The sequence below is a fragment of the Gossypium hirsutum genome, chromosome A01 (assembly GCF_007990345.1).
Source record: "Gossypium hirsutum isolate 1008001.06 chromosome A01, Gossypium_hirsutum_v2.1, whole genome shotgun sequence".
Taxonomy (NCBI): domain Eukaryota; kingdom Viridiplantae; phylum Streptophyta; class Magnoliopsida; order Malvales; family Malvaceae; genus Gossypium; species Gossypium hirsutum.
Window position 1 is genome coordinate 92,849,843 of NC_053424.1, and position 12,129 is coordinate 92,861,971.

The 12,129-nt window shown below is 31.1% G+C and overlaps 1 long non-coding RNA gene across 1 annotated transcript; it reads right to left on the reverse strand.

The window, feature by feature from the left end:
• Window positions 1–3,470: 3,470 nt before the first annotated feature.
• Window positions 3,471–10,005, reverse strand: LOC121228141 (uncharacterized). Its single transcript, XR_005925612.1, has 2 exons — window positions 8,417–10,005; window positions 3,471–3,829 (listed from the first exon to the last, which is right to left on the reverse strand). It is a non-coding gene; the product is annotated as an uncharacterized lncRNA (long non-coding RNA).
• Window positions 10,006–12,129: the final 2,124 nt, after the last annotated feature.

The following is a 12,129-nucleotide window of genomic DNA, read 5'->3' on the forward strand; positions in this document are numbered from 1 at the left end:
GGATTTACCAATTCACTATACCTAAAATTATTATCTTTCAAGGATAAGGTGTAACCTTTACAATCCCTTGTCTTTTTCGTAAGGATGAGATAGAACCTCCCACCTAGTTTTTGTGGTTAAACTAGAACCGTCTAGTTTTTATAACGCTCAACTATAACCCTTTACAAATTACTTAAAGTTTTATACCTCAAAAACCTTAAGTGGCTCTTACAATATAAAGAAAAGATGTAAACAATGAAGGCCTATTAAAGGTGTATGTTTACAAGTGTTAAGTTCTCTCTCTTAAAGAATTGAAATGAGAATGATAAAAAGATCTAACAATAAGCACCTAAGAGATATGTACAAGAGAAAATGAGAAAATGAAGAATTTGAGGCTTTTCTCTTGATTTATATGCTTGGATGTTCATCTCTTGTATCTTGAAGTGTATATATAATAAAGGGGAAAATTGTGACTGTTTATAGCCATCGGGGACCATTTCTAGCCGTTAGAAGCATTACAAACAAACTTGTATCGATACAACTCACAAGAACAAGATGTATGGGTAGAAGTGGACTTGCATCGATAGAAGTGAACTTGTATGGGTGGAAGTCCCCCTATGTATCATTAGAAGTCTAGAGGCATGCTAGAAGTGCTCTCTGATTTACTTTTACCCATAAAACTTCCCTTAAGTATTGATATAATTTCTCAGACTTGTATAAAATGAGTTTAAAACACTTAAAAACTTTTTAGATTGATTCAAAAACATTTAGATAAATTAAAACATATTTTTGAGTATTTTTACAAGTCTTTGAAATGCTTTGAAAATGTTTAACAAAATTTTCAATAATTATTTTCACCAAATGACTTAGAAAATACTCAAAATAAAATTTTGTTCGTAGATGTTGTCACATCAAAAGTTTGAGACATCAAAACTAATATATTTCTATATATATAACAAGGTACATGAATTAAAATTAAGACAAGTGACGATTTCTCCTTTTTTATATTTATTTTTAAATTTTTAATTACCCATTAAATTTATTTTTTAATAAAATTATACTAAAAATATATCACAAGTTTTTTAAAAAAAATAATTCAAACTAATTTAAGGTAATGTGTTAAACCTCTATTTTTAAATATGTAATGTAAATATATTTTTAATAAAAATAATTCAAATATTTGGAAAATCAAGTGGGGCACTAGTCCAAGGCCAACCAACACTGATCCAAGGTCAAGCAACAACGTTAGAGAATTTGGAAAAGGCATAATTGCAAAAAAAAAAAAAACCTTAACGCTTGGGGTCTTTTAGGTTTGAACACTTGAACTTTTTTTATTAACACCCTCAATGTTGCAATTTTTTCAAAAATCGGTTTAATTTTAACGGTCAACATGAGTTGACCGATTATCAAACTGTATGTCAACATAGTAGCCTATATGGCATGCCACATAAGCTCACAACATCATAGATGACGTCATCTATTTAACAATTTTTTTTCATTTACTTTCCATTTTTTCTTCTTCCCTTTTTATCTCTTCTCCTCTATTATGTTGGAAGAATCAAAGTTGATTATATATTTTTCTTCCCTTTCGGCTTCTATTTTTAACTGGTTTACCCCTATTGTTTTATTTGTCGTCCTTAACATTACCATTGGTACTATTATTTCTCTTCCACCTTCTCTTCCAACAACTCTGGCACCGCTACTTTTGGTGGTGTTGGTGACAGCCCATGACTCCACGAAGGAGATGAAACAAACGACCCTAGACTCCTTCCATCCCCATCTATTTTACAAAGGCTCAAATCCATCAACTTGTACTCTTACAGATCCCAGCAACTCTTTACTTCCACCACCACCACTACTGAAATCCTAGATTCTGGCGCTGATATCCATATCTCTTTTCAACAACAAACCAATGAAACGAAATTACACCTGAACCGGTCCTAACCCACCTTGATAGATCTCCTTATTTTTTGCAAAGGCTTAAGTCTATAACCGTCCTTGGCTCACAGATAACCATGAGTATTTCAAGCAAAATTGATATTTTTTTAGGGTATTTAGATCTGGGTATTTTAGGATATTCATTTTTTTATATTTTGTTAATCATCTTGAAAGTAAAATTACCATTTTTTCTTTCTTTTTTTTTTTTTTTTGCATTGTTGTTACTGGTGATAGAAACAAATCCATTGGAGGAACTCAGAAAAGGGTTAGACGTGAACGTCTACTGTTGGTGGCGATGGCAGATAAAGCTGAGGGAAAGGCAACTGTGTCATCTCCTAACAGCATTATGTCGGTGGATTTTGGAAATAGAAATGAAAGCAGAAGAGGCAAAATGGAAAGAAAATGAAAAAAATAATTCTATTAAATAAATGATGTCATCTATGACGTCGTGTACATATATGACATGCCAGTTTGATTAACAGACAACACACGTTGACCATTAAAATTGGACCAATTTTTGAAAAAATTTTAACGATGAGGATGTCAATAAAAAAAGGTTAAGGGCTCAAACCCAAAAACCGCCAAATGTTTAGGGCTTTTTTTACAATTATACATTTGGAAAATTAAGTGGGACAGCGAACCAATGAGCTAAGAATTAGACCCTAAGGTGCTTTACCAAGTGACACAGAAAATTCGAGAAATGCAAGTAAAGAACGTTGCAAAGCCGTCACCTTGAGAAGTGGGAAGACATTGGAGTCCAAGGAGTTTGAAGCTAAAAATGAACCCTATGTTATTCAAAATAAAGAAAATTCAACCTAATGATGAAATCTCCGTATTACAAAAGTTTGTTCTTGAGACCTCTGCTGAAATAGTATCGCAACAAAATAGTCTTGAGAAGTCAACATCGAAGACTAATGTTGCAGTTGTACTGCAACAGAGTTGTCTAGACAGATTTAAAATCCCACAACCTCCATATCCTTAACAATTCCTGAAGCAGAAGCAAAAGGTTCAATTTAAGAAGTTCTTGGATATGTTGAAACAGTTACATATCAACATTCCACTTGTGGAAGCTCTTAAGCAGACGTTGAATTACATGAAATTCATGAAGGATACTCTCTCCAAAAAGAAAAGGTTGGAGAAATTTGAGACGGTAGCTTTGACAAAGGAATGAAAAAAACTAAGGAGGTTCAACATACCATGCAACATTGGAGACTCCTATCATGGAACGACTTTACGTGATTTGGAAGCGAGTATCAATTTGATGTCCATGTCTGTGTTTAGGTGATTGAGTATTGGTAAGGTCAAATCTACGATGGTTATACTTCAATTGGCAAAAAGGTCATTAGCACATCCTGAAGGGAAAATCAAAGGCGTATTGGTACGTGTGGATAAATTTATATTTCCAGCTAATTTTGTTGTATTGGATTTTGAGGCAGATAAAGAAGTATCAATCATTCTAGGGAGACCTTTCTTAGCAATTGGTAGAACATTAATCAATGTGTAGAAAGGTGACCTCACCATGCAAGTTCAAGATGATCAAGTGACATTCAATGTATTCAAGGCCATGAGATTTCCATATGCAATTAAAAAATGTTCCGCTATGTCCAAGACAAAAACGTTGGTTTCTACAGTATGGGAGCTTAACTCTGTAGATGATCCGTTGGAACGCATTTTAGTATCCAACCCACCAAATAACAATAAAGATGATAAATATTTGGCTTTGTTAAACGCCAATTCGAGGGAATTTTCTTCACAACCAAATCATTGGAGTTAGCATCTAGTGAGTATACATAACCAAATACGTCGATCTAGGAACCACCTGAATTGGAGTTAAAAGTACTTCCTTCTCATTTGAAATATGCTTATTTGGGTCCCTCTTCAACTTTTCCTGTCATCATTTCAGTTGACCTAACTAAAAAACAAGAAGAAAAGTTGGTTGATATGTTGAATAAGTTTAAAAAAGCAATCAATTGGACTATCGCTAATATTCGAGGTATCAGTCCGTCTTTGTGTATGCATAAAATCTTACTAGAAAATTATAAAAAGGCATCGATTGATGACCAGAGTTATATATTGAAATGTTACAAATGTTATATAATTTTTTTTAACAACTAAATATAAAATATTAAAATTGATACATATAGCCTAATGCACGGGATAAAAAACTAGTGTAGCTATATTTTACGGTTTGTAATGTAATATTTAATAGGTTTGTTAACTGAATTACATGTTTTTAGATTTAAAAGTTTTATTAACATGATAACTCGTAAATATTTTCAACTTATGTTCTTTTAGATGCTACAAATTTTAAACAAAATTATTTGTTTAAGAGTTATATATTTATATATATAATTATATTTATAATACTAACTGCCGCCAGATGTGCGAACTCCTAAACTGGAAATACTACAGCAAATAAATACACGATTAAACAGCAGTGTCCGCAAGTATACGGGTCAAATGGTAATATAGAATAACATACAATGAAACACTCCAGAAAGTATTCCAAGGATCGTACCCAAGGGAGGTTGAATTAAATTAATTTTCTACACTAATAGGGCAAAATAATACTAATTTAAAATTATATTACGAACAACCAAATTAAAATTGATAAACCAAATTAACATAAATTATCTAAAATGAAAATAACTAGTTAACAATCGAAATTACTTCCAATAAAACAAGCAAGAGATTAACTCACTTCGATGTTCCTAATTAACTTTAGAACTCGAGTTTTATTGAGTTAGCTATTAATTTGCCAGTTATTACCTCTTGACCTCTAACTAATTAACTAATCAACCAATACACGCTTACCTTTCGGCCTCACTTTCTTGACTAGGATAAATTATGATTTTCTCGGTAAACTTATCTCTCGATCTTGTTTATCCTAAATTACTTCCTAAGGTCATCACTTTTTTGGGTTTAATCGCACATAATTTAAACCAACTAACTCGAATTTAAACCCTAATTCATTCGATAATTAGTCACACATCTGTTTGTTAATCTCCCTAAGGAAATTAGTCACTGATGGATCTAAATGCAATAATCCCTAAATCCATATTTAACATACAAAACAGTAAATTAAATAAAAGAAAGGAATAAGAAAATAAATCCATTTTGGTATTGCAACGATAACTCCGATTGCAATTGGAATCCAAAAAGAAATAATGAAAAACTATGAAACTGAAAGCTTGGATCAAAATCGAATCCAAGTTAAACAAGAACAAAAACTGTTTTAAGGACTCAATTGAAAGAAAATGAAAACTAAAGTAAAAACCTAAAATTAACTAAGTGACTCACTTGGCCAAGGCTCCCAAAATGAGGCTAAACATATATATTTATAGAGTTTATGCTATGACCAAATTAGAGTTGCTTAACAACCCAAAAACCTAATTACATTTCATTGTGTGGACTAAAATACCTATAATTAAATTTTCTAATCGTCATCCAATGGGCTTAGATTCTACATATAGTTTGAAGATCTATCTCTTAGCTTCAAAAATCACTTTGAATCACTTGATTTCGAGTTCGAGAGCTCAAGTTATGACTGTTTTAGTGAATATTGTGCGAGCAAAATTTCTAGAAGGGATTATGACGAAAATTACGAATTTTGAGATTTTAATCCGAGTTTAAATCATATTGGGTTCAGTTTTTAGGCTTAATTTTTATTATATATGAGCCCAATATTGTATTTTTTAGGTTTTATTATTTTGTTATTTAATTATTCTGAATTTTGGATATTGTTTAAGTATTTCAAGTTGTTTAGAAGTTTTTGTTTCTTAGTCAAACAAAAAAAATTAATTTAAAACTATTTCTTGTTTAGATTAATTGTTTAGATTAATTAGAATTGCAGTATACTTTAGAGTTTTATTTGGATGCGCTTAGCTAACCTATATAAAGACATCTTCATTGTTCATTAAGCAGATAATTTTTTTTATTAATAAAGTTTTTAACTTTGGGAGTTAATTTCTTTGTGCAATATTTTCTTCTTGATTTTCTTTAAAGGGTCATGGAGTCTTCACCCTTCAATTTGCCAAGTATTATTTCTTGGAAGGTTGATTAGAACCATTAATTGAGTTTATTGAGATTTATATCTCAAAGGGTTCAATGGGATATTTATCCTTCTATCCATCATATCCATCGATTTATCATTCCATCTTCCACTTTATTTTTTTTAATTTCTATTTCTTATTTATTTATAATTTTTATTTGTTCTTTGTTCTCAAATTTCTTATGGGTTAATTTGTTAATTTGGAAAAAAAATTAGATGTTGACGTAATCATTGGACTCCAAACGTAGGACCTTTGGTTCGCTTAATTCCTGGACATTCTAATATGGATATGGATTGCATGCTAAGTGATATGGTCTCAGGGAATGGTGAGTGGAATATTGACCTCTTTCATCTTTGGCTACCAGAAGACATAATCAGAAGAATTGCAGGGATTTCGCCTCCCCACTCAACTGTAGGAGTTGATAAGATTAAATTGGGGGGTAACTCGACAAGTTGCTTCTCAAACAAGGATGCTTATGGGAAATTACGAGAAGGAACATTGAATCAGAAAGAATCAAGATGACACATCCCTTGGAAATTTCAAGGACCCCAACTGGTTAGGTTCTTCACCTGGCTTGTTCTTAAACACCGGTTACTGACTAAGGTAGAAATGGTTCGTAGAGGCTTAGGACATGACTCGACTTGTGAAGTCTGTGGGCATGTTTCTGAAGATGTTCTCTATGTTCTTAGGGATTGTACTACTGTAAGGAATATTTGGGACCTCCTAATTCCATATGATTAGCTAACTGGTTTTTCTTCAAGTAGTTTGCAAGATTGACTTGTTCTTAATTTGTAGGGTCATCAAGATTGGTACGTGGGAGATGTAGATTGGAAATGCCTCTTCGGGATTATTGCGTGACACTTTTGGAAGAACCGTAACCTCTTTATTTTTTAAGGGGCTACCTGTAATGCTAACGAAATCATCAAGGTATCATTCAGTTAGGCAAGACAGTACATCTCCCTCAACAAGGAATCATTGGTCAGGTCACTGGACGTGCTTACATATAGATGGATCTGTGAGAAATGAAGGTGGTTTTGCTGCAACAAAGGGTAGAGCAAAAAACCGTGAAAGAGAGTGGATCTTGGGTTTTAATAGATTTTTGGGGACATGTTCCATTTTTATGTCGAATTTTAGGGCATCTTAGAAAGCTTGACTCTTCTTTGTGAACATGGCTTTGGTAACATTTTAATTGAGACGGATAATCTTGAGGCAGTAAAAGCTATTTAAGAGAGGACAACAAATGGCTCTAATTCTGTCTTGATCGGAAGAATTCATCAGTTGTTGTTACGTTTTGAGCAATGGAACGTTCGCCATATTCCCAAAGAAGACAATCAGGATGCTGATAGAATGGCTGAACTAACACATCACATATCTTATTATTTGTGCTTGTATGAGGTCTCTCCATTAGGAGGAATGATTTAGATTTTGTAATTAATTTAAGTACTCTTTTTTTATCACCAAAAAAAAATTGAGTGATCAAATTCAAACCTCTCAAATAATTTAATGATAAATAACTTTAATTGTAATTTAACTAAAAAATTTATGTAAATATGATATAATAGTAACCACTGATAGCATAGAAATAAATTGTTGACTACATACCATATTTTTGTAAAATAAAATGTAATTATACTTTAAATTTTATAATACGATTCTTATGGGTTAATTTATTAATTTGTGTATTTTAAAATTAACTTTTTTTTATAAAGATGTTAATTTATAATTAGTTTCCATCATATATATATATTACACGTGTTAGTAAAATTATTAGTAAAAATTTGCATAAATGATTGATAGCTATTAACAAATTTAATATTTTAAAGATAAATAATTATAAATTAATAATATATGGTGTTTAACATATAGCAAAAGATAATATTTTGTAATCAAATAATAATAAAGAGGTAAACACTTCATAACTTAGTAATAAATAATTTATAACGCACAGGTAAAAAAATATTATGGACAAAAAAATTAAAAAATAAATATAATATAAAACTGAATAGCTAATAAGAATATAGTAATTAACTTTATCATTATAATTATAAACATATATAATTTATTGATTAAGTAGAAAGTGTATATATTTTTATAAATATTACCTAATTGAAAATGAATCCTAACTTAATGTCTAATTCTAAATACATTATTTTAATTAATAAAATATTATAAATTCCACATTTTAAATAATTCACGTAGATAAAAATTTTAAAATAAAGAAATATTAAATATGTTTTTCTATTAATATTAAATTTTAATTGTTATGCCATGTTTTGTTTATATTTTGGATTTAAATGTATAGTTTTATATTAATATTATATAATCAAAATGACTTTTAATTATATTTCAATAAAAAATATTGAATTAAATTACATACTATCATTTGATAATATCTAGTACCACGGGAGAATAAAATAAATACATACAGAGAGAGAGAGAGATCTCACCAGAAATGGGGCACCAGGCATCACGCCGTTTTAAAGGTGGTTTTGAAGAATTAAGGCTTAAAATCGATTTGAAGGTGTTGAATTCCATGCAAAGCCTTTGTCAAATCAATAGCCTCTTGCTTCAAACCTCATTTTCGCTCTCAGATCGACCTTAGACTTTACCACCTTATTATATAGGAACTTCATTTCTTTCTTTCTCCTTTGTTTTTCTATATATGTTTGCTAAAGCTATCTCAATACTGTAAATTTTTCTACACATTGCAACTAATCTATATATGTAAAGTCAACAGGTTTATCCACGAATTGGAGAAAAAGGACAACTAGTGAACTATTTGACAAGTAAATTAAGAAAACACACAACCTTATATCTATATGCACAAATAGTAAGTGTTTCAAAGCTTTCTAGTTGGATTTTCCTATAGGAGAAGCAAAGTAGCAATCAGCAATGTCAAATCAAGCTAAAAGTAATTTGGGTTTTATATATGTATGGGTATGCTTCAAGTTCAACCCTTGCTAACTTGTAAATGAGGAAGATGCATGAGCTTCATACCTTCAAATGGCTTTAACCATGGCGGAGAACCCATCATACAAGGGTTAAAGTGATGGGTCAGAACCATTCTAAAATTTGTTAGTAGGATGGTCCCTTTTTTTGGATGTCTAGGGTATAGACTTATAGTTTGATTTGCACGATATTATTACATCAGAATCTGCCTAAAGCTTAATCAAATCCTGTTTACAGTCATCAGATTTTAACAACCATGTATCCTCAATCAAAAGACTAGGACTTCAAATCTAAAATAATTCATTTCATGAATGCGCCATAAGCTATTAATCTTTATAGAATTCACTTAAGATGCCGAAAGGCAAAATCATGAACAAAAGACCTCAAGTTGAAGTATACTGAAACCTCGTGGTTCCTTCCCTGATTCAGATGGTAAATGGTAACATTAAAGATTACTATTAGCAAGCTAGACTTTAGAGGTGCATGAAAGGTGAGTACTTGAACCAATCATATGGTAGTTTGACATGTTTCCTTTAGTTGCTAACTTGCACCGCACCTTACAGTCATCTAGCGAAGCAACCGTAGTAGCTAACGGAAATCACAAGGTTATTCACACCTACCAATACCACGCATGCCTATTCTAAGTTCAAACATAAAAAGAAAAAAGTACCTAGATCATTTATGCAGGTTTCCATAGGAATATGTGAAGATCAAAAGGGTAACTAAGCAAAGATGGAATTGGAATAGATATATGGGTTCAGTATGAGTATGTTATTTCATCTATGTGTTGATTAAACCCTGTTATAAAGATGTGTTCAAGGTCGAACAGACAACGAAAGAAAGGATTAACCCGCAAAAGGCTGCTCACTTGACAAGCATGGCATGGAAATCACTCACCAGTTAGTGATTGAAGAAAATCTCCAATTTGCTAGTTAACTCCGGGAATCTCTCTCTGCATAAAACAATGGAAGAAAAAAAATGGGAAAGAAAAGAAAAGGAAAATAAGGAAGCATGAAGCTGTGCAACTGCACCGAAAGGGAGTTTGATATGATGTGTTAGAGCGTAAAGGTGAGCTTGATTTATAGAAATGAACGAGATAAGGTAACAAAGTTATGGTAACTGGGAAAGCATGTTGAGTGTTGTCCCTTTATGAGCAATTTGGTACCCTCTGGACACGTGAGGAGCTTTGACTCGTGGGTGACACATTACGTATTGGAGGGGAAGGGTGTGCATGTGCATTTTCCTGGTAACAACCATCGATCGCGATTGAATTAATTAAGAATTAAGAGAAGAGAGAGAGAGAGAGAGAGAGAGAGAGAAGAAGAAAGCAAAGCAAAGGGTTGGTTTTTGACATCAATCGTCAAGAGCTGAGTAGGAACCAAAAAGGAGAGGTTAGCTAAGAAAGCTAACCTCACATGATCCCCCAATCTCATCTACCATCCCCAAGCACTTCCTGTAACACAACTGTCCCTTTTAATTAATTACTCTCTCTTTCTTTTTCTTTTCTTTTTTTATATTAACAATTTACCATTTTCAACTATTTCTTGTTTCTGATTTCCATGCTACCATAGAATATAAGGCTATTGGTATTTGCTAATAAAAAGTTCTTTAAGGACTATTTATGTTCAGTTAGGTTTCTTTTTTAGATTTTATAATTAAGTAAATATAAAGTACTAATGTATGAATTATCTAAATATAATAAAAACAACCTACATATAATTAAATTAAAGATTCAAACATAACATAAGATAAAATTTAACCTGGGCACATAAGAATAGAGGGACTCGGCCTATAGCAACAATGCCAAGGCCTCAATCACGATGAATTCTGTTCTAAGTTAAAAGAAAAAATTAAAAATTAAAACTTCATTTAGCAATAAGATTAAAAAAATAGTGAAATTAATTATTCTGTTAATAAGATTAAAATTGGCTACAAAATATGTATCTGAATTTATACATGATTGTCATGGGGAGGTGCTAATAAAAATTATCATTACAAATATTAGATTAAAAATTTTATATAATAATATATAAAATGCGAAGGATTAATTACTAAATTTGTTCCCGTAAATATGTTGAAAAACAAAAAATATTTTATATATAATATTATTTTTATTTATTTGATGTCAATGAAATTGTTTAAAATATGTCAAATTATTTTTTATTAATAGAAAAATATATATCACAACATTTTTGTCTTTATTTTCATATTAATGTAATTTTAATTATTATCTATTTAAATAATTATTTACATAAATTCAATTGTATTTTTTTTTTGTATTTATCCACTTGGGTCTCGAATAAAAATGAAAAACAAATATTAGTAAGGTTGTTTATGAAAATAATTTAACATTGGATGGAAAAGGAAAAATAAAAGTATATAGAATAATTATTCAATAAATAAAATCATAAAAGTAAGTTTATAAGAGCCGAGCTGGTAATGATAATGGGGGTTACACTATTCATATGTTAGGGAGGCATTTTTAATAAATCTCACCTATCCAAACAAACTTATGGAGCAATTGTAGGTAAATTGACCTGAATACAACGAAATACTTCTACATTTACTTTAAAAAGTTAAAAATATCCTCAAAGGTGATGTAACATCTCTCACCTAGTCTGGTCATCAGACTCAAGTTATAGGGAGCTATTAAAATCAGCAAAACAGTTGCACACAACCAAGTACAAGCTGGGTTAGCTTCGCATTTTGTGCGTTTACTGAAGATTTAGTACAATATATATATTTAACATACTTCTGGTAAATACAAAGACTTCTTATAATTTGATAATTTAACTCCATACATTCAACTTAACAGTTATCACAAAGTTTAAAATGAGTTCTTTCCAAAAATACGGTACGAGAGTTTAAACCCACTGGATGCCCTGATATCTATCCATGTTACAAACAAAAGGTGTCAGGCTCACACTAGACTTGAAAACTCTGGCTTAGCCTCTCTTATCATCGCACAATAGTTTAGATTACCTGAATCAAAGGAGAAAATCATGGTAATTTCATAAGGAGTTTAGTGAGTTCAAAAATAATTTACTTCCCATTTTTTTGGCTAGCTTAAGAGCTTGCCACGAGTTGCACTTAGACAAAGCTTGTGCATTCATATGGCGTACATGGAAATAAGGCATGTAAAATTTAGTTTTTGCAACTTATACTTGAGCTTCAATTTCACAACGGTGCAGTACATAGTGCATGAATGTTC